Source organism: Ovis canadensis, chromosome 15 (genome assembly GCF_042477335.2).
Source record: "Ovis canadensis isolate MfBH-ARS-UI-01 breed Bighorn chromosome 15, ARS-UI_OviCan_v2, whole genome shotgun sequence".
In the NCBI taxonomy this organism is placed as follows: domain Eukaryota; kingdom Metazoa; phylum Chordata; class Mammalia; order Artiodactyla; family Bovidae; genus Ovis; species Ovis canadensis.
In genome coordinates, this window is record NC_091259.1 from 10,996,465 (window position 1) to 11,023,310 (window position 26,846).

Here is a 26,846-nt window from a genome sequence, read left to right on the forward strand (position 1 = left end):
GGTTTCCTCTAAGAGTTTTATAGTTTCTGGTCTTACATTTAGGTCTTTAATCCATTTTGAGCTTATCTTTGAGTATGGTATTAAGAAGTGTTCTAATTTCATTCTTTTACATGTAGCTGTCCAGTTTCTCGAGCACCATTTATTGAAGAAACTTTCTTTTCCCCATTGTATATTGTTTCCTCCTTTGTCAAAAATAAGTACCCATAAGTGCATGGGTTTATTTCTGGGCTTTCTATCTTGTCCCACTGATCTATATTTCTATTTTTGTGCCAGTACCATACTGTCTTGATGACTATCACTTTTTAATATTGTCTGAAGTCAGGAAGATTGATTCCTCCAGCTACATTCTTCTTTCTCAAGACTGCTTTGGCTATTCAGGGTCTTCTGTATTACCTTTCATATGAATTGTGAAGTTTTTTGCCCCAGTTCTTGGGGAAACACCATTGGTAATTTGATAGGGATCTCTTTGAATCTGTAGATTGCATTTGATAGAATAGTCCTTTTCACAATATTGATCCTTCTTACCCAGGAACAGAGAAAAATCTCTCCATCTGCATATGTTCTTTGATTTCTTTCATCAGTGTCTTATAATGTTCATTGTATTCTCTTTTCATGATGGGATACTCTCACCTTCCCTGTCCTCCCTTTTCCACCTTAGATTTATCATTCAGGTGTCTTGCTCTTACTATACAAATTAACCTTTCTAGACTCTCATGCTACCTATTTCTTTCACCTACAATAGTTGATTTTTTATTTTTGTGTGTGATTCCTTGATTAGTAACTGATTTCCCAAATAGATTATAATTTCCAGAAGAACAAAACAAGCTAACCTTTAGTTAGTCCCTATCTCCATTTACTATACCAGTATTGTTTACCATAATAATGTTGGAACTCAGTATATTATAAATAAATGAATGAACATCTAAAGCAAATAATTGAACATTAATTTAGGTGGTAAGGAAGGTTGAATGAATGAGATGAGAAAAAAAAAAAAAAAACATTTGTTGAGTGCGTGCTAGACAATGTCCTGAGAACTGAACATTTTTGTCTTACTTAAATTTAACAAAACCTATATATTATTAAATTGTATATTTGTGTATAAGGAGAGTGGCACCTCAATTTTGGCAGTATTATTCTTACTTTAAGTGATTATTCTTGAAATCAGAATGTGGCCCATTCTCTCAGCTATCAAACTTCTCCAGTTAGGAATATTAGAAAATTTACTTTTGAGATGAATTACTTTTCCTATTAGTAATATGTTTTAAGTAATGGAATAGTGTTCTGAGAAAAAGATAAATTGTACTGATAAAGAACATTTTAAATCAAGCTAAATAGCATCATTCAACATAATTCTGTTAAAATTGCAGTAAAACTATAGCCTTATTTTAATGTGATGCTGAAATCACTCATTTGGTTGAATGCCTCTTCTCATTGAAGACTTTTGCCTTTTTGTTTTAGTGGAAGAACTAATTCTAAAGAAATATATTCCAGTTCATACTATTAATAATGTATATTATAAAGAAGAATCTTGTGCTGACAGGTGTATGTAACAGTTGAGCCAAAAGGTCATTTCAATCTCTTAATTTCTATAACTCTACGAACCTGCTCTGACAATGTGAGTACTGGAACATCCAATAATTTTAAGACCTGAATGGCTGTGAATCAGGAGTTTATTATCTGACTGCCAATATCAGTCAACCCAAAAGTGCTGGGATAGAGAGAAGATCATTTAAATTCTTTAGAAAGATAAGGTAAAGCTAGCAATGTTACTGAATAGTGCATTTGCTAATTAAACTACAGTCTCCTAAATTAAAAGAGGAAAATGGCCAAATAGAGAAAGAAAATGAATTATACATTTGCACATATAAAAAGATGCAATTATATGGATGTTGGTTGTAGTATTATTTATAATATAAACCATACACACACACACACACACACACATATATATAAACAGTAAAGTAGTGAATGATTAAAAAGCTAAGCTGTAGCACACAACAGAATACCTTGCAGTAGTTTTAGAAGTCAGTATATCATGTTTAATGGAGAAAAAAAGATTAATTTTAAATAAAAAAATAAGTTGAAGAATATAATACATGTTATATAAAAGTTACCAAAATACAAAGTAATATGTATATTTGAGTAGAAGGAAATGGCAACCCACTCCAGTATTCTTACTTGGGAAATCTCATGGACAGAGGAGTCTGGCAGGCTACATTTCATGAGGTCACAAGAGTCAGACATGACTTAGCGATTAAACCACCACCACTTCTGTGTGTATTTGAATACATGTATGTAATGCAAAACTCAAAATTATTGGTTACTCAGAAAACACAATTTTATATTTTAAAAATATAAATATTTTAGTTTTTTGAATTGCTTATAATTTTATAATAAGAATGAAATCCTAGTAGTGTTTAAATAAGCATATATAAAATAAAATAAAGCAGTATTATCTCTGCTTGATTTTACATAGTTAATTTGCAAAAGAGAAGAATGTAAGAAAAATTGTTTTAAGTTGGGAGAATTGAGCAAAGCCTATGCACAGATCTTGGCCTTTTTCTTGGTCCATATTTCTTCATCTATTAATTCAGAACAATAACAGCTACATCACAAGGTTGTTGAATGAGACACTCAATGCACAATCCAGAGTAGAGAGGTTGCTATAAGTAAAAAGGTCCTCAGTGTCCACTAGTTACCTTTCTTGTTCCTCTTCCCAGCTCACTGACTTAGATCTTCAAAACAAAACAAAACAAAAAAACCCTTCACAGACATACATGTTGCATTTTAGTTTTGAGAAACGAAAACTGCTCAAAAGATGAGTGAAATGTAGGAAATCCGTATAAAAACAACTAGACAGTGTCTCACTACTTAAAATTATAGTGAGACATTTGTTTTAGACTACTTATTGGGAACAGTTCCAAAAATGAAAAGATGTTGAACAGATGAATTTTAAAACATAGACAGAGATGACATCTGTGTTTAGATGTGACTATTTACAAACACATAGTTGTCAAACGGAAGAGCCAGTGGTTGTAAGGAAAACGTTAGTGAGCTACCGGCATATGTTTTGGCCTTCCCTTTGCCCTGAAAAGGATTTGGCTTGACATTATACGGGGAAATCCAATTAATAAATTGGATATATTCACTAGTAATTTATATCTTCAGCCTGTGGTCCATCAATCTGTTGCTGGGATGCTGAGACTGCTCCCTGCTCAGAATGTAATTAATTAAACAGTGCAGAGAAGATATTTGCCAAGAAAAGTATGTGAAAGGCAGGATGAAGAGGGGTCAATAAGCTCATACTCACAGAAGCATCTTGTAATGCTATTGGTGAAACTCTCCACCCCCTGAAAAATTTTGAGCATGTCTCTTTGGTTTATCATTTTAAAAATTGGGGATAAAACTTGGCAGCCTAAATTCTCACATGATGGTTAAGATTTCCCTAAAAATAGAACAAAAGAACATACGAGTCCCTTGAACAATTTTTATATCTGGATATTCTATGTTGTTTCTCTCTTCAACCTCCAATCACCTTGGCCATTATTTTTCTCCTAGAGGAAGGATCTTCTGAGAAACATCTTCTTCTTACTGCTTCAACTAAGAAAGAGAAGTGAGTTTCCACATTTGGACATGATGGAGTAAAAGGGGATGGATTTACCCTTCTGTTCAGAAAACTGAACTGAACTAAAAACTAAAACTAAACTAAACTAAAACTAAAAACTGAACAAAATATAAGAAATGACAGTTTTATACATTCAGTAACCAGGAGTGCAAGACAATGATCACTGAGAGAAAATGGGTCACAATTCGCGGAAATAAATAACTGCTGCAAATTGGAAATTCTGAGTCACTAGGGTAGATTCCACAGTAAGCAAAATCCATTCTCTGAGGAAACTACAATCCAGTTGCTGATAAAGCCAGCACTACCCAATCACTACCATCTCTACTTGAAGCCATTATCAAATCAGATATGATAGCACATCCACCATCCACCATCATGGATGGGGAACACTGTTAAGACTCTATATGATTTTAATGCAAAAACTACAACTGCAAGTCAACTTATGACTTCTGTCAACAATGACCCCATTTGTCTTAGGGCAACAAATGCCATATTGTACTGGATGAGCCCCTGACTACTTCTGGAAATTTGACCATGTGGAATATTTTGGCAACCATCATTAGAAAAGATCCTGATGCTGGGAAAGATTGAGGGCAGGAGGAGAAGGGGATTACAGAAGATGAAATGGCTAGATGGAATCACTGACTCGATGGACATGAGGTTGAACAAGCTCTGGGAGTTGATGATGGACAGGGAAGCCTAGTATGCTGCAGTCCATGGAGTCACAGAGTCGGACACGACTGAGCAACAGAACTGAACTAGGTAACTATTGATGCTTCACTGCTGTTGCAGTTTGAGCAGTTGACTCCTTAAAGCAAAAATTGTGTCATGTTTTCAGCTTTTCAGATCATCTATGTTCTAACAGTGGTGTGCATTCTGTCCTAAAAACCACTTAATAAATTAGCTTTCATGATTTTCAACAGATACCTTATTATCCTCAGATTACTGAAGTCAAAATGAGGTGGAATGAACATCTATAAATTAACTCAAAAAGATTTTTGATTCTTCCATTCTCAACTCTGTTCTACATACCTGAGTAAGAAAGTGTGGTCACTAAAAATGGGTATCCCCCAACAAGGTCATCCTTTGGTTATCTGTAGGCTAATGAAGAAGGTGAGCGATTAAATAAGGCTAACTCTAAAATTGGAAATTTTACCATGGCCAGTCCTGGGCATGATGCTTCCCCCTTCCCACTGACTTCAACTCTGAGGAAGCCCAACTGATACTGTCTGTAAGTAACCATCTAGAGAGACCTCAAAGAATTCAAACTTAATTCTGACTTAGGCTCCTGTACTCTTCTTAGACTCACATGACCCTGGGTCATACAAACAATTACCAGTTGGTTAAGTATGCTGTTCACAGAGTTACAGGCAAAAGTAGGAGTAGCTGCCCAGGTCCCTCAACTGGCTTCTATCGACAGCTGAGTAGTGATTCCTCATTACTGCTATAAAGGAATGAAGGTTCTAGTCCCCAAGTATTCTTTTAGTGATACATCCCTGACTTGTAAAGGTTGGAAATGCCTCATTGTTCCCCACCTAGCTTTACTGACTCTACAGATGGTGGCTTTAATAGTATCTGGTGGTGGTCAAAGTTCTGACTCTACTAAATATCTCTTGTCACCACCCTAACAGGAAAGAAGAGCAACATCTTACTAGTACATGGCAGCATGGAAATATAGAATTTTTGTATAAACTCCCTTTGGGGCTGTCCTTTCAGGATGAAAGTTCCAATTCTCTATTCAATTTCCCTTACATCACTTTGGAACAACTCACTATAGCCAGATAAGGGAAATTTAGGTTTCCCACCTAGACTTTGCTGGAATGGATACAGGTTCAGTCATTGCTTTTTGCTGTGGTGCTTCTCTAGTGTGGAGGCTATTGTCTAAAAGTTTGCCTTGCTAGGCTGTCCCTTTTCCTGTACTTAGCTGGAGGAATAAGGAAATGCACATTTGCAGCATTTTCCTAGAAAAACATTGAAAAGAAGAGATGCAAGGAACATGGATTACTGTTTGGATGAGGAAAACAGATTTCATCATTACGATTTTCTAATATTTATCTCAGAAGGGAAGAAAGGTTCAGCTTCTTTAAACGAATATGTGGGAATTTACTCAAGTCAGGGGCCCAATGACATGTACTTGATCCTAAAAAAAAAAAAAAAAAAGTAAAAAAAAAATGTAGATAGATCATTTTCAGACAATACAACAACTCTGGAGTCCTCAAATTTTTAACATTTGTTAAGAGAGTTTTCAATGCATGTATGTCTCAAAATACCATACTTACGAAAACTTTTGAGACTAATTCCCTTACATTTTTCACTGTGCCCTATGCTCTAGTAAGTTTGTACTATTCTCACTTTCCTAAATTATCCAGCTATCTTCTCTTCTGACAAAGATATCCTCTTTGTCTCATTCAAACAATTCACACACGTCTCTGACTCTAGTAAATCCTCCTTAAATAATTCTAATGAGGGTATCGTCTATTTCATCCCCATACCCTGATTGGAAAGTAAATTAAGTTTACTCTCTTGGAAAAGTAAGTTAAACTTGGAAAGTAAATTAAGCTTACTATCTCAAGACATTCCTACCTTAAATGTCTATGAATGTGACTACCAAAAATCCAAATGAATAGTCACATCACAAGTTGTTGTCCAGCTCTCAGTTAACTTTGCTTATGTAATTTGCCTATTCTGGTCCAACTGGAAGAAGCTAGGGCTGTGACTGGGAGGAGCAACCCCATGCCCAAGCAGTGGTGGCTGTGTGGGTGCAGGAGGGCCTAGAGAAGCCATCACACATTGAAGGTCAGGAAGGGTGGCGGGAGGAGATACCCCTCATCCAAGGTAAGGAGCAGAGCTGTACTTTGCTGGAGCAGCCATAAAGAGATGCTCCACGCCCAAGGTAAGAGAAACCCAAGTAAATTGGTAGGTGTTGCCAGAGGGCACCAGAGGGCAGACACACTGAAACCATACTCACAGAACACTAGCCATTCTAATCACACAAGGACCACAGCCTTGTCTAACTCAATGAAACTAGGCCATGCCCACGGGGCAACCCAAGACGGGTGGGTCATGGTGGAGAGAGCTGACGGAATGTGGACCACTGGAGAAGGAAATGGCAAACCACTTCAGTATTCTTGCCTTGAGAACTCCATTAACAGTATGAAAAGGCAAAATGGCAGGATACTGAAAGAGGTACTCCCCAGGTCATTAGGTGCCCAATATGCTACTGGAGGTCAGTGGAGAAATAACTCCAGAAAGAATGAAGGGATGGAGCCAAAGCAAAAACAATACCCAGCTGTGGATGTGACTGGTGATAGAAACAAGGTCCAATGCTGTAAACAGCAATATTGCATAGGAACCTGGAATGTCAGGTCCATGAATCAAGGCAAGTTGGAAGTGGTCAAACAGGAGATGGCAAGAGTGAACATCGACATTCTAGGAATCAGCAAACTAAAATGGACTGGAATGGGTGAATTTAACTTAGATGACCATTATATCTACTACTGTGGCAGGAATCCCTCAGAAGAAATGGAGTAGCCATCATGGTCAACAAAAGAGTCCGAAATGCAGTACATGGATGCAATCTCAAAAACGACAGAATGATCTCTGTTCGTTTCCAAGGCAAACCATTCAATATCACAGTAATCCAAGTCTATGCCCCAACCAGTAATGCTGAAGAAACTGAAGTTGAACAGCTTTATGAAGACCTATAAGACCTTTTAGAACTAATACCTAGAAAAGATCTCCTTTTCATTACAGGGGACTTGAATGTAAAAGTAGGAAGTCAAGAAACACCTGGAGTAACAGGCAAATTTGGCCTTGGAATGCAGAATGAAGCAGGGCAAAGACTAATAGAGTTTTGCCAAGAAAATGCACTGGTCATAGCAAACACCCTCTTCCAACAACAGAAGAGAAGACTCTACACATGGATATCACCAGATGGTCAACACCAAAATCAGATTGATCATATTCTCTGCAGCCAAAGATGGAGAAGCTCTATATAGTCAAAACAAAACAAAACAAAACAAAACAAACAAAAAAAAAAACAAGACTGGGAGCTGACTGTGGCTCAGATCATGAACTCCTTATTACCAAATTCAGACTCAAATTGAAGAAAGCAGGGAAAACTGCTAGACCATTCAGGTATGACCTAAATCAAATCCCTTATGATTATACAGTGGAAGTGAGAAATAGATTTAAAGGCCTAGATCTGGTAGATAGAGTGCCTGATGAACTATGGAATGAGGTTCGTAACATTGTACAGGAGACAGGGTTCAAGACCATCCCCATGGAAAAGAAATGCAAAAAAGCAAAATGGTTGTCTGGGGAGGCCTTACAAATAGCTGTGAAAAGAAGAGAGGCGAAAAGCAAAGGAGAAAAGGAAAGATATAGGCATCTAAATGCAGAGTTCCAAAGAATAGCAAGAAGAGATAAGAAAGCCTTCTTCAGCTATCAATGCAATAGAGGAAAAGAACAGAATGGGAAAGACTAGAGATCTCTTCAAGAAAATTAGAGATATCAAGGGAACATTTCATGCAAAGATGGGCTCGATAAAGGACTGAAATTGTCTGGACCTAACAGAAGCAGAAGATATTAAGAAGAGATGGCAAGAATACAAAGGACTGTACAAAAAAGATCTTCATGACCTGGATAATCACGATGGTGTGATGACTCATCTAGAGCCAGACATCCTGGAATGTGAAGTCAAGTGGGCCTTAGAAAGCATCACTATGAACAAAACTACTGGAGGTGATGGAATTCCAGTTGAGCTATTTCAAATCCTGAAAGATGATGCTGTGAAAGTGCTGCACTCTATATGCCAACAAATTTGGAAAACTCAGCAGTGGCCACAGGACTGGAAAAGGTCAGTTTTTATTCCAGTCCCAAAGAAAGGCAATGTCAAAGAATGCTCAAACTACCACAAAATTGCATTCTTCTCACACACTAGTAAGGTAATGCTCAAAATTCTCTAAGCCAGGCTTCAGCAATACATGAACCGTGAACTCCCTGATGTTCAAGCTGGTTTTAGGAAAGGCACAGGAACCAGAGATCAAATTGCCAACATACGCAGGCCAGGAAGCAACAGTTAGAACTGGACATGGAACAACAGACTGGTTCCAAATAGGGAAAGGAGTACATCAAGGCTGTATATTGTCACCCTGCTTATTTAACTTATATGCAGAGCACATCACGAGAAATGCTGGACTGGAAGAAACACAAGGTGAAATCAAGATTGCCAGGAGAAATATCAATAACCTCAGATATGAAGATGACACTACCCTTGTGGCAGAAAGTGAAGAGGAACTAAAACGCCTTTTGATCAAAGTGAAATTGGAGAGTGAAAAAGTTGGCTTAAAGCTCAACTTTCAGAAAACGAAGATCATGGCATCCGGTCCCATCACTTCATGGGAAATAGATGGGGAAACAGTGGAAACAGTGTCATACTTTATTTTTGGGGGCTCCAAAATCACTGCAGATGGGGACTGCAGCCATGAAATTAAAAGATGCTTACTCCTTGGAAGAAAAGTTACCAGCAACCTATATATTATTTTCAAAACCAGAGACATTATTTTGCCAACTAAGGTCCGTCTAGTCAAGGTTATGGTTTTCCCAGTATGGATGTGAGAGTTGGACTGTGAAGAAGGCTGAGTGCTGAAGAATTGATGCTTTTGAACTCTGGTGTTAGAGAATATTCTTGAGTCCCTTGCACTGCAAGGAGATCCAACCAGTCCATTCTGAAGATCAGTCCTGGGATTTCTTTGGAAGGAATGATGCTAAAGCTGAAACTCCAGTACTTTGGCCACCTCATGCAAAGAGTTGACTTATTGAAAAAGACTCTGATGCTGGGAGGAGTTGGGGGCAGGAGGAGAAGGGGACGACAGAGGATGAGATGGCTGGATGGCATCACTGACTCTGTGGACGTGAGTCTGAGTGATCTCCGGGAGTTGGTCATGGACAGGGAGGCCTGGAGTGCTGCGATTCATGGGGTCGCAAAGAGTCAGGCACGACTGAGCGACTGAACTGAACTGAAGAGGTCAATGATCACACTGCTAAGCAGGACTACCTAGAACTGATCCTTTAAAGGATAAGAGGAAGAATATTTCATATACATGGAATGTATGGTCTTTTGTTTTTGGCTTCTTCCATTTAGCATGTTTCCAAGATCCATTCATCTTGTCACATATGTCAGTGTTTCAGTCCTTTTCTGACTGTTAGTCTTCCATTTTATGAATACACTACCTTTTGATTCTCAGTTTATCAGTTTACAGACATTTAGTTTTTTCTGTTTTTTTCCTATTATAAATAATGCTTCTATAAACATTTGTGTACACGTTTATATGTGGGCAAACATTTTCACTTTCATTTCTCTTGAAGAAATACTAGTCAGTATAATTACTGGGCAATATTATATCTAACTTTTTGGAAACTACTATTTTCCAAAGCATTCACACCATGAGACATTCTCACCAGCAATGTAAGAGTGCTCTAATTTCTCATTATCCTTGTAAAACTATTCAGTTCAGTTCAGTTCAGTTGCTCAGTCGTGTCCAACTAGCTCCCTTTATATATATATATATATGCTAAGTCACTTCAGTCATATCTGACTCTGTGCGACCCCATAGATGGCAGCCCACCACGCTCCCCTGTCCCTGGGATTCTCCAGGCAAGAGTGGGTTGCCATTTCCTTCTCCAATGCACGATCCAAGTAGGAAAGAAGTGCTAGTGCATTATGTGCTTTTTTTGTGTTTTCATTTTTTCTTGGTGACAATTTTCTTTATTCAACACAAGGGCCACTTTAGGTATAGCACTAAGACCCTCACATATTTTAACATTAGAATGCTCACTTGTACCACCTTCTAAGATGGAAGGAGGGTATACAATTTGCCCTAGTGTCTGTGTTGTCTCAATGGGAGTCCACAATAATTCCATGTTTCAGTTTTTCTTTCTGTCAAAGTTTATTGCTCTGTTTGGTGGTCAAGAGTCACCCCCTACCCTTACCTTGCCATTGTGCACTACTAGTGAATTCTCAAATTCACTTACAGGTTGCTCAGCTATCAAATGAATGGCAAAGTTTTCATTTACCTTTCCCTGACAACCTACACATGGAATTTTCCTGTAGTCTTTATCATCATAAATCTAGTTAGTGTGCAGTGATTTTCTTCTGATACCCTGAAATATCTGGCCTCCAAGGGCAGACTCTGCACTGCTCCTCTTCTCTTGCCCTGCAGCAAACAGAAAGGTAGTCAGTGCTGATGTCTTACTGGGTTGACAATTGATAAAGTGTCCCAGCCCGTCAAACAACTACTCATGAGCAAGGCACTTTCACTGTGGTCTTGACTTGCATTTCTATAAGGATTGGTGATGTTGACCATGTATATTTTCACGTGGTTACTGGCTACTTGCATATTCTCTTTGTAGAAATGTCTATTCAAATCTTTTGCCAATTTATTGTTTGTTTTATTATTGTTGAGTTGTAATAATTCTTCAAATATTCAGAAAGCTTAACAGAAATAGAATATGCAAATATGTTCTCCAATTATTTGGGTTCTTTTCACTTTACAAAGTATTATTTTATTAAAAAATTTTTAATTTTTATAAAGCCTGAGGTATTTAATATTTCTCTTGTTCTTTGTACTTTTGATTTTATATCTAAGATGCTATTACCTAATTCAAATTTGTAAGACTTACACCTGTTTTCTTCTAGAATTTTGAAATTTCAACTCCTATATTTACGTCTATAATCCATTTTTAGTCAGTCTTTGGGTATGATGTCATTAAATGGTTCAACTTCAGTAGTTGCATATGGATATCCAGTTTCCCCACCTCTGCTTACTTAAAAGACTATTTTTTCTCCATTGACTTGTCACGGAGTCTTTGTCAAAAGTCGATTGTCCACAAATATGAAATTTATTTCTGAATTCTTAATTATATTCCTGTCTGCATGTCTGTACTTATAATATTTATTATCATAACTTCTAAGTTTTGAAATCACACATTGTGAGCCTTCTAATCTTTTTTTTTTTTTTCCCCAGGATCATAATTGTTTTTGAATCCAGTGTATGTGTACATAAAATTTAAGGTCATCTTGTCTCTGGGCTTGTCACCTTGTCAATATCTGTAAAAACATCAGCTGGTATTTTGAAAGATAATGTATTGAATCTATAACATTTGGGAAGGACTTCCATATTTTTATATTTTATTTTTTAAATCATTTTATGTTTTGAGGAATCTCCACACTGTTTTAAATGGATGCACCATTTTGCATTCCCACCAACAGTGTCAGACAGTTTTCTTTTCTCCACACTCTCTCCAGAATTTGTTGTTTGTAGACTTTTTGATAGCAGCCTTTCTGACCAGCATAAGATGATACCTCATTGTGGTTTTGATTTGCATTTCTTTAATAATGAATGATGTTGTCCATCTTTTTATGTGTTTATTAGCCATATGAATGTCTTCATTGGAGAAATGTCTGTTTAGTTCTTTTGCTGACTTGTTGATTGGCTTGTTCATTTTTCTGATATTAAGCTGCATCAGCTGCTTGTATATTTTAGAGATTAATTCTTTGACAGTTGTTTCATTGGCTGTTATTTTCTCCCATTCTGAATGCTATCTTTCATCTTCTTATAGTTTCCTTCATTGTGCAAAAGCTTTTAAATTTAATTAGGCCCTGTTTGTTTATTTTTGTTTCTATTTCCATTACTCTGGGAAGTGGGTCATAGAGGATCTCGCTATGATTATATCAGAGAGCGTTCTGCCTATGCTTTCCTCTAAGAGTTTTAAAATTTCTAGCATTACATATAGATCTTTTATCGATTTTGTGTTTATTTTTGTGTATAGTTTTGTGTATAGTGTTTCAAAGTGTCCTAGTTTCTTTCTTATACACATGGTTGACCAGATTTACCAGCACTACTCGTTGAAGAAACTGTTTTTTCTCCATTGTATATTGTTGCCTCCTTTGTCAAAGATAAGGTGTCCATTGGATTTATCTCTGGGCTTTCTATCTCTTTTTTCCATTGATCTATATTTATGTCTTTGTACCAATACCATACTGTCTTGGTGAAAGGAGCTTTGTAGTATAATCTGAAGTCAGGAAGGTTGATTCCTCCAGTCCTATTATTCTTTCTCAAGATTGCTTTGTTTATTTGAGGTTATATGTGTTTCCACACAAATTGTGAAATTATTTGCTCTACTTCTTTAAAAGAAAATACCATTGGTAGTTTGACAGGGAGTTTGTTGAATCCACAGATTGCTTTGCGAGTATACTCATTTTCACTATACTGATTCTTCCAATCCATGAACATGGTATATTTCTCCATCTATTTTGTCATCTTTGATTTCTTTCATCAGTGTTTTATAGTTTTCTATATTCAGGTCTTTTGTTTCTTTGGGCAAAGTTATTCTTAAATATTTAATTCTTATGTTGCAATGGTGAATGGGATTGTTTCTTTCTCTTTCTGTTTTTAATTGCTGGTGTATAGGAATGCAAGGGATTTCTGTGTATTAATTTTATACCCTGAAACTTTACTATGTTTATTGATTAACTCTAGTAATTTTCTGGTGACATCTTTAGGGTTTTCTATGTAGAAGATCATGTCATCTGAAAGCAGTGCAAGTTTTACTTCTTTTCCAATCTGGATTCATTTTTATTTCTCCTCTCTGATTGCTGTGGCTAGGAACTCCAAAACTATGTTGAACAGTAGTGGTGAGAGTGGGCACACTTTTCTTGTTCCTGATTTTAGAGGAAATGCTTTCAATTGTTCTCCATTGAGGATAATGTTTGCTGCAGGGTTTTTTTTTGTATATGGATTTTATTATGTAGAGATATGTTCCTTCTAAGCCTGCTTTCTGGGGAGTTTTTATCATAAATGGGTGTTGAGTTTTGTCAAAAGTTTTCTCAGCTTCTATTGAGATAATCATATGGGTTTTATATTTCAGTTTGTTAATATGGTGTATCACTGATTGATTTGCAAATACTGATGAATTTTTGCATCTCTGGGATAAAGCCCACTTGGTCATGATGTATGATCTTTTTGATATGTTGTTATATGTTAGAATTTTGTTAAGGATTTTTGCTTCCATGTTCATCAGTGATATTGCCCTGCTGTTTTCTTTTTTTTATAGCATATTTGTCCGATTTTGGTATCAGGGTGATGGTGGCCTCAAATAACGAGTTTGGGTGTTTTCTTTCCTCTGGAATTTTCTGAAGGAGCTTGAGTAGAATAGGTGTTAGCTGTTCTCTAAGTTTTTGGATGAATTCACCAGTGAAGTAATCTGGTCTTGTGCTTTTGTTTGTTGGAAAATTGTTTATTACAGTTTCAGTTTATGTGCTTGGAATTGGTCTGTTCAGAATTTATATTTCTTCCTGGTTCAGTTTTGAAAGGTTATACTTTTCTAAGAATTTGTCCATTTCTTCCAAGTTGTCCATTTTATTGGCATATAGTTCTTCAAAGTAGTCTCATGATCTTTTGTATTTCTGTGTTGTGTGTTATGATTTCTCCATTTTCATTTCTAATTCTATTTATTTGAGTTTTCTCTTTTTTCTCTTGAGGAATCTGGTTAACAGTTTTTCTATTTTGTTTATCTTCTCAAAGAACCAGCTTTTAGTTTTGTTGATCTTTGCTATGGTCTCCAGCATCCTTTTTTCATTTTTTTCTGATCTGACTTTTATAATTTCTTTCCTTCTATTAACTTTGGCTTTTTGTTGTTGTTGTTTTCTATTAGCTTTAGGTGTACAGTTAGTTTGTTTATTTGATGTTTCTCTTGTTTCTTGAGGTGGGCTTGCATTGCTATGGATTTCCTTCTTAGTACTGCTTTTACTGACTCCCTTGGGTTTTGGTTCATCATGTTTTCATTATCATTTGTTTCCATTCATATTTTTATTTCCTTTTACATTTCTTCAGTGATCTGTTGGCTATTCAGAAGAGCATTGTTTAACCTCCATATATTTGTGTTTTATATAGCTTTTCAAATTTTGATCAGAATTCTTGAAATGACTTCAATTTTTTTTTTTAATTTACCAAGGCTAGATTTGTGGCCCAGAATATGGTCTATCCTGGAGTATGCTCTATGTGCACTTCAGAAAAAGATGAAATCCATTGTTTTGGGGTGAAATTCCCTGTAGATATCAATTAGGTCTAACTGTTTCATATATCATTTAATGCTTGTGCTTCCTTGTTAATTTTCTGTTCTGTTGATTTATCCATCAGTGTGAGTTGATTATTAAAGTCAGCCACTATTATTGTGCTATTGTCAGATTCAAAGTTAATTTTATCTCATATGAGTTTTGCTACTCCCATTTTCTTTTGGTCTCCATTTGCATGAAATATATTTTTCCAGTTTTTCACTTTCAGTTTATATGTATCCTTAGGTTTGAGGTGGGTCTCTAGTAGACAGCACATCTAGGGGTTTTGCTTCAAGATCCACATAGTCACTTTTTATCTTTTGGTTGGAGTATTTAACCCATTTATGTTTAAGGTAACTACTAATGAATATGATCCTATTACAATTAACTTACTGATTTTGGGTTCGTTTTTATAAACCTTTACTGGGTTTCGTGTCTAAAGAACATCCTTTAGCATTTGTTGGATAGCTGGTTTGGTGGTGCTGAATTCTTTTAGCTTTTGCTTGTCTGTAAAGCTTTTGATTTCTTCTTCAAATGTGAATGAGATCCTTGTTGGGTAAGTAATCTTGGTTGTAGGTTTTTCTCTTTCATCACTTTATATACCCTGAAATTCCCTTCTGGCCTGAAGAGTTTCTATTGAAAGATCAGCTGTTATCCTTATGGAGATACTCATGTACATTGTTTCTTGCTTTTCCCTTGCTGCTCTTATATTCCTATTTGCACTTAATTTTTTCAGCTTGATTAATATGTCTTGTGGTGTTTCTCCTTGGGTTTATCCAGTTTGGGACTCTCTCAGTTTCTTCGACTTGGGTGGTTATTTCCTTTTCGAGTTTATCATTGTGTATGGTATTAGGAAGTGTCCTGAATTCATTCTTTGGCACATAGATGTTCAGTTTTCCCAGCACCACTTATTGAAGAGGCTATCTTTGTCCCATTGTATATTCTTTCCCCCTTTGTCAAAAATAAGTTACCCATAGGTGTGTAGGTTTATCTCTGGGTTCTCTATCTTGTTCCATTGGTTTGTATTTCTGTTTTTGTGGCAGTACCATACTCTCCTGATGATGTAGCTTTGTAGTATAGTCTGAAGTAAGGAAGATTGATTCCTATGGCTCCATTCTTCGTTCTCAAGACTGCTTTGGCTATTCAGGGTCTTTTGTGTTTCCTTAGGAATTGTGAATTTTTTTGTTCTAGTTCTGAGAAAAATTCCATTGGTAATTTGATAGGGATTGTATAGATTGCACTTGGTAGTATCCTCATTTTCAAAATATTGATTCTTCCTATTCAGAAACAAAGAATATCTCTCCATCTGTTTATGTCATCTTTGATTTCCTTCATCAGCATATTATAGTTTTCTCTATGCAATTATTTTGTCTCCTTAGGTATATATATTCTTAAATATTTTATTCTTTTTTGTTGCAATGGCTAATGGGATTAATTATTTAATTTCTTTTTCAGATTTTTTATTGCTACTATATAGGAATACAAGTGATTTCTGTGTATTGTCCTTGTATCCTGCAACTTTGCTAAATGCACTGATCAAATCTAGCAATTTTCTGATTATTTCTTTTGGATTTTCTATGCCTAGTATCATATCATCTGCAAACAGTGAGAGTTTTACTTCTTTTCCAATCTGGATTCCTTTTATTTCTTCTTCTTCTCTAATTGCTGTAGCTAGGACTTCCAAAAATATGCTGGATAATAGCAGTGAGAGTGGGTACCCTTGTCTTGTTCCTGATCTTAGAGGTAATGTTTTTAGTCTTTCAGCATTGAGAATAATGTTTGCTGTAGGCTTTTCATATATGGCTTTACTATGCTGAGGTGGGTTCCTTCTAGGTCCATTTTTTGAAGTGTTTTATAGCATAAATGGTTGTTTAATTTTGTCAAAGTCATTTTCACATCTATTTAAATGATCATATGGTTTTTATCTTTCAATTTGTTACTATAGTGTATCATGTTGATTGATTTGTGTATATCAAAGAATCCTTGCATCCCTGGAATAAACTGTACTTGATCATGGTGTATGAGCTGTTTTTGACATGCTGTTGAATTCTGTTTGCTAGAATTTTGTTGAGGATTTTTGCACCTATGTTCATCAGTGATGTTGGCCTGTAATTTTCTTTTTTCGTGTGTCTTTGCCTGGTTTTGGTATCAGAGTGATGGTCGTTTCATTGAGTGAGTTTGGATGTGTTCCTTCTTTTGCAATTTTTTGGATGAGTTTCAGAAAAACAAGCATTGGCTCGTCTCTAAATGTTTGATAGAATTCCCTTGTGAAGCCATCTGGCCCTGGGCTTTTGTTTTTTGGAAGATTTTTGATCACTGTTTCAATTGCAGTGTTTGCAGTTGAGTTGTTCAGATTTTCTATTTCTTCTGGATTCAGTCTTTGGAGGTTGACCTTTTCTAAGAATCTGTCCATTTCCTCTAGGTTGTCTAATTTATTAGCATATAGTTGTTCATAATATTCTCTTATGATACCTTGTATTTCTGTGTTGTTTGTTGTAACTTCTTTTTCATTTCTAATTTTGTGATTTGATTTTTCTCCCTTTTTTCTTGAAGAGTCTGGCTAGTGGTTTGTCAATTTTGTTTATATTCTCAAAGAACAAACCTTTAGTTTTATTAACCTTTTCTATTATTCTCCTTATTTCTTTTCACTTATTTCTGCTCTGAATTTTACGATTTCTTTCCTTTTGCTGTCTTTGGGGTTATTTTTTCTTCTTTTTCCAGCTGTTTTAGATGTAGAGTTAGGCTGTCTATTCGATGCTTTTCTTGTTTCTTGAGGTATGATTGTATTGCTATAAACTTCCCTCTTAGAACTGTTTTTGCTGAATCCCATAGGTTTTGAGTTGCCATGTGCTTCTTGGATTGATTGACTATTTCCTTTTAAAGTTGGGGAAGTTTTCAACTATAATTACTTCAAAAAATTTCTCAGCATGTTTGTTTTTTCTTCTTCCTCTGGGACCCCTATAACTCAAACTTTGGTGTGCTTAATATTGTCCCAAAGGTCTCCGAGGCTGTCCTCAATTATTTTCATTCCTTTTACTTTATTCTGCTCCTCAGCACTTATTGGCACTATTTTCTACTCCAGCTCACTTGTCTGTTCCTCTACCTCGGTTATTCTGCTATTGGTTCCTTCTGCTGCTAAGTCACTTCAGTTGTGTCCGACTCTGTGTGATCCCATAGATGGCAGCCCACCAGGCTTCCCCGTCCCTGGGATTCTCCAGGCAAGAACACTGGAGTGGGCTGCCATTTCCTTCTCCATTTGGTTCCTCCTAGAGTGTTTTTAATTTCAGTAATTGTTTTATTCATCTCTTTTTGCTTATTTATTTCTTCTATGTCCTTGATGATTGTATTAAATGTATTAAATACTTCTTGCATTTTCTCCATTCTATTTTCAATCTTTTGAGCAACTTTACTATCATTATTCTGAATTCTCTTTCAGGGAGATTGCTTATTTTCTTTTTGTTTATTTGGTCTTGTGAGTGTCTACCTTGCTCTTTCATTTGTGTTGTATTTCTCTGTCTCTTCATTTTTTGTTTGTTTGTTTGTTTTTTCACTTGCTCCACTTGAGGTCTCCTTTTCTCAGGTTTTAGGGTTGTATTATTTCTTCCCTTTGGTTTTTGCCTTTGGGGGGAAATGTTGGTTGGGTGGTTTGGGCTGATTTCTTGTTAGGGTGACTTGTGCCTGTGTTCTAGGGGGAGGAGATCAAGCAGGTAATTACAAAAATAATGGGATATATACACAAACTTCCACACATACACATAACTTTTTTTATAACCAAAGTGTTTTAAAGATAAGAGTACAGGAGATTGACTTGGTGAGCAAGAAAAACCAGAGTGATATCAACCAATTAAAAGAAGAGCTAGATAATGTTCAATCTGGAAATTTGAGCATTAGAGAGGACCAACTGTGGAAGATAGCAAGGAGAGCTCAACAATTTGACTTACTCCGTGAGAAAATACGAGTGAAGGATAAAATGGAGAAGGAATATAAAAGAGAATAAAAGAGGAGAAAGGAGGGAAAATATTAAAGGAGGAGGTGGAATGGGGGATTTAAAAAGAGAGAAAATATAAAAAAAATAAAAATAAAAATAGATGCATGTGGGAAAAATTTACATATATATTCAGGAATAGCTAGAGCTGGTAAAGAACTATAGGTAAAACAGTTGACTATATCAAAAACAAAATAAAAATAATATCATAAAGGGTGTGGGAGGTGAAAAAGAGGAAAAAAAATCTTAAAATGAACTTTCTTTAAAAGAAACATAAAGAGGAAAACTCCACAGCACCACAAAAGACTAATACAGAGGTGGAAATATGTAAGGGGAATAAACTGTGATTTATGAAAAAGAACATAAAATCTTAAAATGATATTTTTTTATTTATTTTTATTTTTTTAATGATATTTTTTTAAATAAGAAAAACAAAGAAGAAAACTCCATGGCACAGCAAAGAGCTAATGTGAAGGCCGAAATATGTAGAGGAATAAACAGTGCAATTTATAGGAAAAAAATAATTTTAAAATGATCTTTAAAAATTTTTATAGCAAGGAAAACAAAGAGGAAAACTCCACAGTACTGCAAAAGACTAATGTGAAGGTAGAGATACGTAAGGGGAATAATCAGTGTGATTTATAAGAAAAATGTAAAAAAAAGGTTCTCAAGGTTCTAGTTCTTTTTTTAAAATTTATTTATTTTAATTGGAGGTTAATTACTTTACAATATTGTATCGGTTTTGCTATACATCAACATGAATCCACCACAGGTATAACATGTTCCCCATTCTTGGTTTTGGAGTCTGCCCCTGAGAATGGGGTTGGATTAGGGTCCTGGGATGCTCTCCTGGTTATGGGAGCTTATGCCTTTGTTCTGGTTGATGGAGCAGAATCTCATCTCTCTGAAAGGCTTTGCAGAGTCCAGTAGTAGGTCTTTGTATGTCTAGGGGTTAAGTATGCCTTTGAATAGTCTTTCTGGCTTTGGCAGAGTTAAACATGCCCATTTCCACAGCAGCTTCAAAGTGGCCCTCTCAGCGTATCTACAGTTCTGCCAGCCCCCTACTTGTCCCTGGGATAATCATTGGTGCTTCTGTCCCCCTGTTCTGCCCTGCACTGCTGGTTGAAGCTTGCTGGGTAGGGGCTTGTTTGTATCTTTTCTTGTGCCCTCTGCATCGCAGAGACTTGTGTGGGCTTCCCTCAGCCCCCTGCATTCACCCTCTATGTCACAGGGCTTGTGTGCCCTTGTCTTGGCTCCCCGGGCCTGCCCTTTGCTTTGCAGAGATTGGGTGTGCTTGTTTCAGCTCCTGGGGCTGGCTTCTGAGTCGCAGGGCTAGTGTGGACTTGCTTTGGGTCCCCCATGCTCGCCCTCTGCATCACGGGGTTTGTGTGCACTTGTTTCTTCTCACCGCCTACCTTCCGTCTCAGGGCTTATGTGTTCTTTCCACTGTGCCACGAGGGTTGTATGCACTGTCCAGTTCTCCATGCCTCCCCTCTATCAGCATTCTGACCCCACCCTTTGCACAGTGAGGGTTGTGTGCGAACTGGGGGTTGTATGCTGTGTTCTACTCGGCTACCTGGGCCTGCCTTCTGTGCTGCAAGGGCCATGTGTGCTGTCTAGGTTTATATGCTCCCCCATTCCTGGTTCCCCAAGACCACCGTCTGGTTGGGGCCACAGTTCGTGAACTGTCAAAAGGCTGAGAAGTGCAGTTTTCTCTTTTTTCTGCCCTCTAAGTCCCTGCTTTGCCTGACTTTGCAGCTCCTCCTTGGGCCCACCTGTGATGCAGTTTCTTTGAGTGCAGAACTTCCTCCTGTTTCAGGACTCCTTACTTCCCTCAGGGCACTAACTCCTGCCAGAATATCTCCACCTTTTTCCTTTTTATGTCTCCATCCTCTCTCTCCCTCATTTCAGGGAACTTAGCCTGAACCTCTGGAAGGCTGAAGTCTTCTGCTGTTCCCTAAAGGTTTCTTTGTAGGAGTTGTTCCATATCATGATGAGTTTTTTGAAGTATTAGTGGGGAAGCTGGCAATCTCCCTGTTTAACTCCTCTGCCATCTTCCTGCCGGTCTCTGCCTATGCTTTTTTCTAAGAATTTTAGTTTCTTGTCTTAAACTTAGGTTGTTAATCCATTTTGAGTTTATCTTTGTGTATAGTGTTAGGTAGTGTTCTAATTTCATCTTTTACATGCAGATGTCCAGTTTTCCCAGTAGCACTTATTGAAGAGACTATTTTTTCCCCACTTTGTATTCTTCACTCCTTTGTCAAAAATAAGATACCCATAGGTGTGTGGGCTTATCTCTAGGCTTTCTATTTTGTTCCATTGGTTCATATTTCTGGTTTAGTGCCAGTACTATGCAGTCTTGATGACTATAGCTTTGTAGTACAGTCTAAAATCAGGAAGATTGATTCCTCCAGCTCCATGCTTCTTTCTCATTTGTTTTAGATATTCAGGGTCTTTTATGTTTCCGTATGAATTTTGAGGGTTTTTTTTGTTATAGTTCTGTGAAAAATGCCATTGGTAATTTAATAGGGATTGTATTGAATCTGTATATTACATTGGGTAGTATAGTTCTTTTCACAACAATGATTCTTCCAACGCAGGAACATGGAATATCTTTCCATCTGTTTATATTGTCTTTGATTTCTTTCATCAATATCTTATAATCCTTATAATTTTCTGTATACTGATCTTTGGTCTACTTAGGTAGGTTTACTCCTAGATATTTTATTCTTTTTGTTGCAATGGTAAATTGGATTGATTCCTTAATTTCTCTTTCTGATATTTCATTGTTAGTACAGAGGAATGCAAATGTTTCTGTGTATTGATGTTGTATCTGGCCACTTTGCTAAATTCACTGATTAGCTCTGGTAATTTTCTTTAGGGTATCCTTAGAATTTTCTATGTATAGTATCATGTTGTCTGCAAACAGTGACAGTTTTAATTCTTTTCCAATCTGGATTTCATTTATGTCTTTTTCTTCTCTGACTCCTATAGAGAAGACTATGGCAAAAACTATCTTGAATAATAGTCATGAAAGTGGCCACCCTTGTCTTATGCCTGATCTAAGAGGAAATGCTTTCAGTTTTTCACCATTGAGAATAATGTTTGCTGTGGGTTTATCATATATGGCCTTTATTATATTGAAATAGGTTCCTTCTATGCCCATTTTTGAAGTTTTTTTTTAACATAAACAGGTGTTGAATTTTGTTGAAAGCTTTCTCTGCATCTATTGAGATTACCATATGGTTTTTAGCTTTCAATTTATTAATATGGTGTATCACATTGATTGATTTGCACATACTGAAGAATCCTTGCATCCCTGGGATAAATCCAACTTGACCATGGTATATGATCTTTTTAATGTGAAAGTTATTTTCACCTAGAATTGCATTCTTTATAAACAAATAAACATAATTTTGAAAAATTTATTTATTTTAATTGGACAATAATTGCTTTACAATATTGTGATGGTCTTTGCCATACATCAGCATTTCACCCAAGCATCATTCAAAATAAAATTTACATTTCACACATTATCTCAGAAAACTACACAAGTATATGCTTCAACCAAACAATGGCTACAGGTTGAGATTGGAACTCCAGTAGAGATTGGAACAAAGACAAGATATCCATAAAATAAGCAACTCATGAACAGCAAATAAACAAAACAAGAAAAGAGAAAAATTCTAAAATAGCTACTCAGATAGTAAAGAATCTGCCTGCAATGTGGGAGACCCAGGTTCGATCCTTGGGTCAGGAAGATCCCCCAGATAAGAGAATGGCTTTCACTCCAGTATTCTTGCCTGGAGAATTCCATGGACAGAAAAGCCTGATGGGCTACAGACCATGGGATGGCAAAGAGTTGGATACAATTGAGTAACTAACACTTTCACTACTTCTTTTTAACTTTCATACAAATATATTTGTGTATGGGTATTTGGAGATGGAATAGTTATGTATATGCAGAAAAATAAGCACACAAACACACAAAAAGACAATTATGAACACCAAAGAGAACAAAAATTTTATAGGAAGGAAAAATAATTGTATATGACTTGTGATTCAATTGCAAATAAATTATGCTCATAGTGACACATATTGAATATTGGTTTAACCGTATAAAAGCAACATAAATATATTGAAAGGATAGTAGGTTAAGTAATGATCTACTTGTGAGTAGTAGTACATAAAAAGTTTAAGTCTTATCATCCACATAAAAATTCAATGCATTGTGTTTATTCTCAGATAGCATTATGAGTTATTTCTGAGAAGTTTAACAGTAAATATCACAAGACAAAGTTAAAAGATGTAAGTAGACTTTCTCTCAGGGAACAGGAAACCACACCAGGGAAATGGATTTTAGAAATTGTTTACTTTTTTTACACTGGGCATAGCAACCCACTCCAGTATTCTTTCCTTGAGAATCCCATGGACAGAGGAGCCTGACATGCTATACTACAGTTCAGTTCAGTCGCTCAGTCATATGCGACTCTTTGCGACCCAATGAATCACAGCACGCCAGGCCTCCCTGTCCATCACCATCCCCCGGAGTTCACTCAGACTCACGTCCATCGAGTCAGTGATGCCATACAGCCATCTCATCCTCTGTCGTCCCCTTCTCCTCCTGCCCCCAATCCCTCCCAGCATCAGACTCTTTTCCAAGAAGTCAATTTTCCAGTGAGGTGGCCAAAGTACTAGAGCTTCAGCTTTAGCATAATTCCTTCCAAAGAAACCCCGGGGTTGATCTCCTTCAGAATGGACTGGTTGGATCTCCTTGCAGTCTAAGGGACTCTCAAGAGTCTTCTCCAACACCACAGTTCAAAAGCATCAATACTTCGGCGCCCAGCCTTCTTCACATTCCAACTCTCATATCCATACATGACCACAGGAAAAACCATAGCCTTGATGAGATGGACCTTAGTCGGCAAAGTAATGTCTCTGCTTTTGAATATACTATCTAGGTTGGTCATAACTTCTCTTCCAAGGAGTAAGAGTCTTTTAATTTCATGGCTGAAGTCCCCATCTGCAGTGATTCTAGAGCCCCCAAAAATAAAGTCTGACACTGTTTCTACTATTTCCCCATCTATTTCCCATGAAGTGATGGAACCAGATGCCATGATCTTCGTTGTCTGAATGTGAAGCTTTAAGCCAACTTTTTCACTCTCCTCTTTCACTTTCATCAAGAGGTTTTTTAGTTCCTCTTCACTTTCTGTCACAAGGGTGGTGTCATCTGCATATCTGAGGTTATTAATATTTCTCCCGGCAATCTTGATTCTGCCTTGTGTTTCTTCCAGCCCAGCGTTTCTCATGATGTGCTCTGCATATAAGTTAAATAAGCAGGGTGACAATATACCGCCTTGATGTACTCCTTTCCCTATTTGGAACCAATCTGTTGTTCCATGTTCTGTTCTAAATGTTGCTTCCTGGCCTGAATACACATTTCTCAAGAGGCAGGTTAGGTGGTCTGGTATTCCCATCTCTCTCAGAATTTTCCACAGTTTATTGTGATCCACACAGTCAAAGGCTTTGGCATAGGCAATAAAGCAGAAATAGATGTTTTTCTGGAACTCTCTCGCTTTTTCCACGATCCAGCATATGTTGGCAATTTGATCTCTGGTTCCTCTGCCTTTTCTAAAACCAGCTTGAACATCAGGGAGTTCACCGTTCACGTATTGCTGAAGCCTGGCTTGGAAAAATTTGAGCGTTACTTTACTAGCGTGTGAGATGAGTGCAATTGTGTGGTAGTTTGAGCAGTCTTTGGCATTGCCTTTCTTTGGAATTGGAATGAAAACTGACCTTTTGCAGTCCTGTGGCCACTGCTGAGTTTTCCAAATCTGCTGGCATATTGAGTGCAGCACTTTCACAGCATCATCTTTCAGGATTTGAAACAGCTCAACTGGAATGCCATCACCTCCACTAGCTTTGTTCATAGTGATGCTTTCGAAGGCCCACTTGACTTCACTTTCCGGGATGTCTGGCTCTAGATTTGTGATCATATCATCATGATTATCTGGGTCGTGAAGATCTTTTTTGTACAGTCCTGTGTATTCTTGCTATCTCTTCTTAATATCTTCTGCTTCTGTTAGGTCCATGTCATTTCTGTCCTTTATTGTGCCCATCTTTACATGAAATCTTCCCTTGGTATCTCTAATTTTCTTGAAGAGATCTCTAGTCTTTCCCATTCTGTTCTTTTCCTCTATTTCTTTTCATTGATCGCTGAAGAAGGCTTTCTTATCTCTTCTTGCTATTCTTTGGAACTCTTTATTCAGATGCTTGTATCTTTCCTTTTCACCTCTCTTCTTTTCACAGCTATTTGTAAGGCCTCCCCAGACAACCATTTTGCTTTTTTGCATTTCTTTTCCATGGGCATGGTCTTGAACCCTGTCTCCTGTACAATGTCACGAACCTCATTCCATAGTTCATCAGGCACTCTATCTATCAGATCTAGGCCCTTTAAATTTATTTCTCACTTCCACTGTATACTCATAAGGGATTTGATTTAGGTCATACCTGAATGGTCTAGCAGTTTTCCCTGCTTTCTTTAATTTGAGTCTGAATTTGGTAATAAGGAGTTCATGATCTGAGCCACAGTCAGCTCCTGGTCTTGTTTTTGTTGACTGTATAGAGCTCTCCATCTTTGGCTGCAAAGAGTAAAATCAATCTGATTTTGGTGTTGACTATCTGGTGATATCCATGTGTAGAGTCTTCTCTTCTGTTGTTGGAAGAGGGTGTTTGCTATGACCAGTGCATTTTCTTGGAAAAACTCTATTAGTCTTTGCCCTGCTTCATTCCGCATTCCAAGGCCAAATTTGCCTGTTACTCTAAGTGTTTCTTGACTTCCTACTTTTGCATTCCAGTCCCCTATAATGAAAAGGACATCTTTTTTGGGTATTATTTCTAAAAGGTCTTGTAGGTCTTCATAAAACCGTTCAACTTCAGTTTCTTCAGTGTTACTGGTTGGGGAATAGACTTGGATAACTGTGATATTGAATGGTTTGCCTTGGTGACGAACAGAGATCATTCTGTCGTTTTTGAGATTGCATCCAAGTACTGCATTTCGGACTCTTTTGTTAACCATGATGGCTACTCCATTTCTTCTGAGGTATTCCTGCCCGCAGTAGTAGATATAATAGTAGAACTCCATGAACAGTATGAAAATGCAAAATGATAGGATACCAAAAGAGGAACTCCCCAGGTCATTAGGTGCCCAATATGCTACTGGAGATCAGTGGAGAAGTAACTCCAGAAAGAATGAAGGGATGGAACCAAAGCAAAAACAATATCCAGTTGTGGATGTGACTGGCAATAGAAGCAAGATCCGATGCTGTAAAGCGCAATATTGCATAGGAACCTGGAAAGTCAGGTCTATGAATCAAGGCAAATTGGAAGTGGCAAGTGTGAACGTCGACATTCTAGGAATCAGTGAACTAAAATGGACTGGAATGGGTGAATTTAACTCAGAGAGAAGCCACCTGTTAAAAGAAGGAAAAGTTTCAGAAGAAAAGAGGAGAAGCAGGGGAAAGTAAGTCAAAGATGCAAGATAGGCTTCGTTCCAGGAGGGCAGGTCTTGTCCTACTTGCCTTCAAAGATTTGTGACTAAAAGTATGACAGAGATACAACCTACTCCAAAGAGGGAATGTTAAAAATCTCATTCATATTGTTTTTTGTTTTTATTTTTTTATTTTTATTATTTATTTATTTTATTTATTTATTTATTTTTTTACTTTATTTTACTTTACAATACTGTATTGGTTTTGCCATACATTGACATGAATCCATCACGGGTGTACATGTTTTCCCAAACATGAACCCCCCTCCCACCTCCCTCCCTACAACATCCCTCTGGGTCATCCCCGTGCACCAGCCCCAAGCATGCTGTATCCTGCATCGGACATAGACTGGCGATTCCATTCTTACATGATAGTATACATGTTTCAATGCCATTCTCCCAAATCGTCCCACCCTCTCCCTCTCCCTCTGAGTCCAAAAGTCCGCTATACACATCTGTGTCTTTTTTGCTGTCTTGCATACAAGACATCATTGCATCATTGTATCTTGCATCATTGTCATCTTTCTAAATTCCATATCTATGTGTTAGTATACTGTATTGGTGTTTTTCT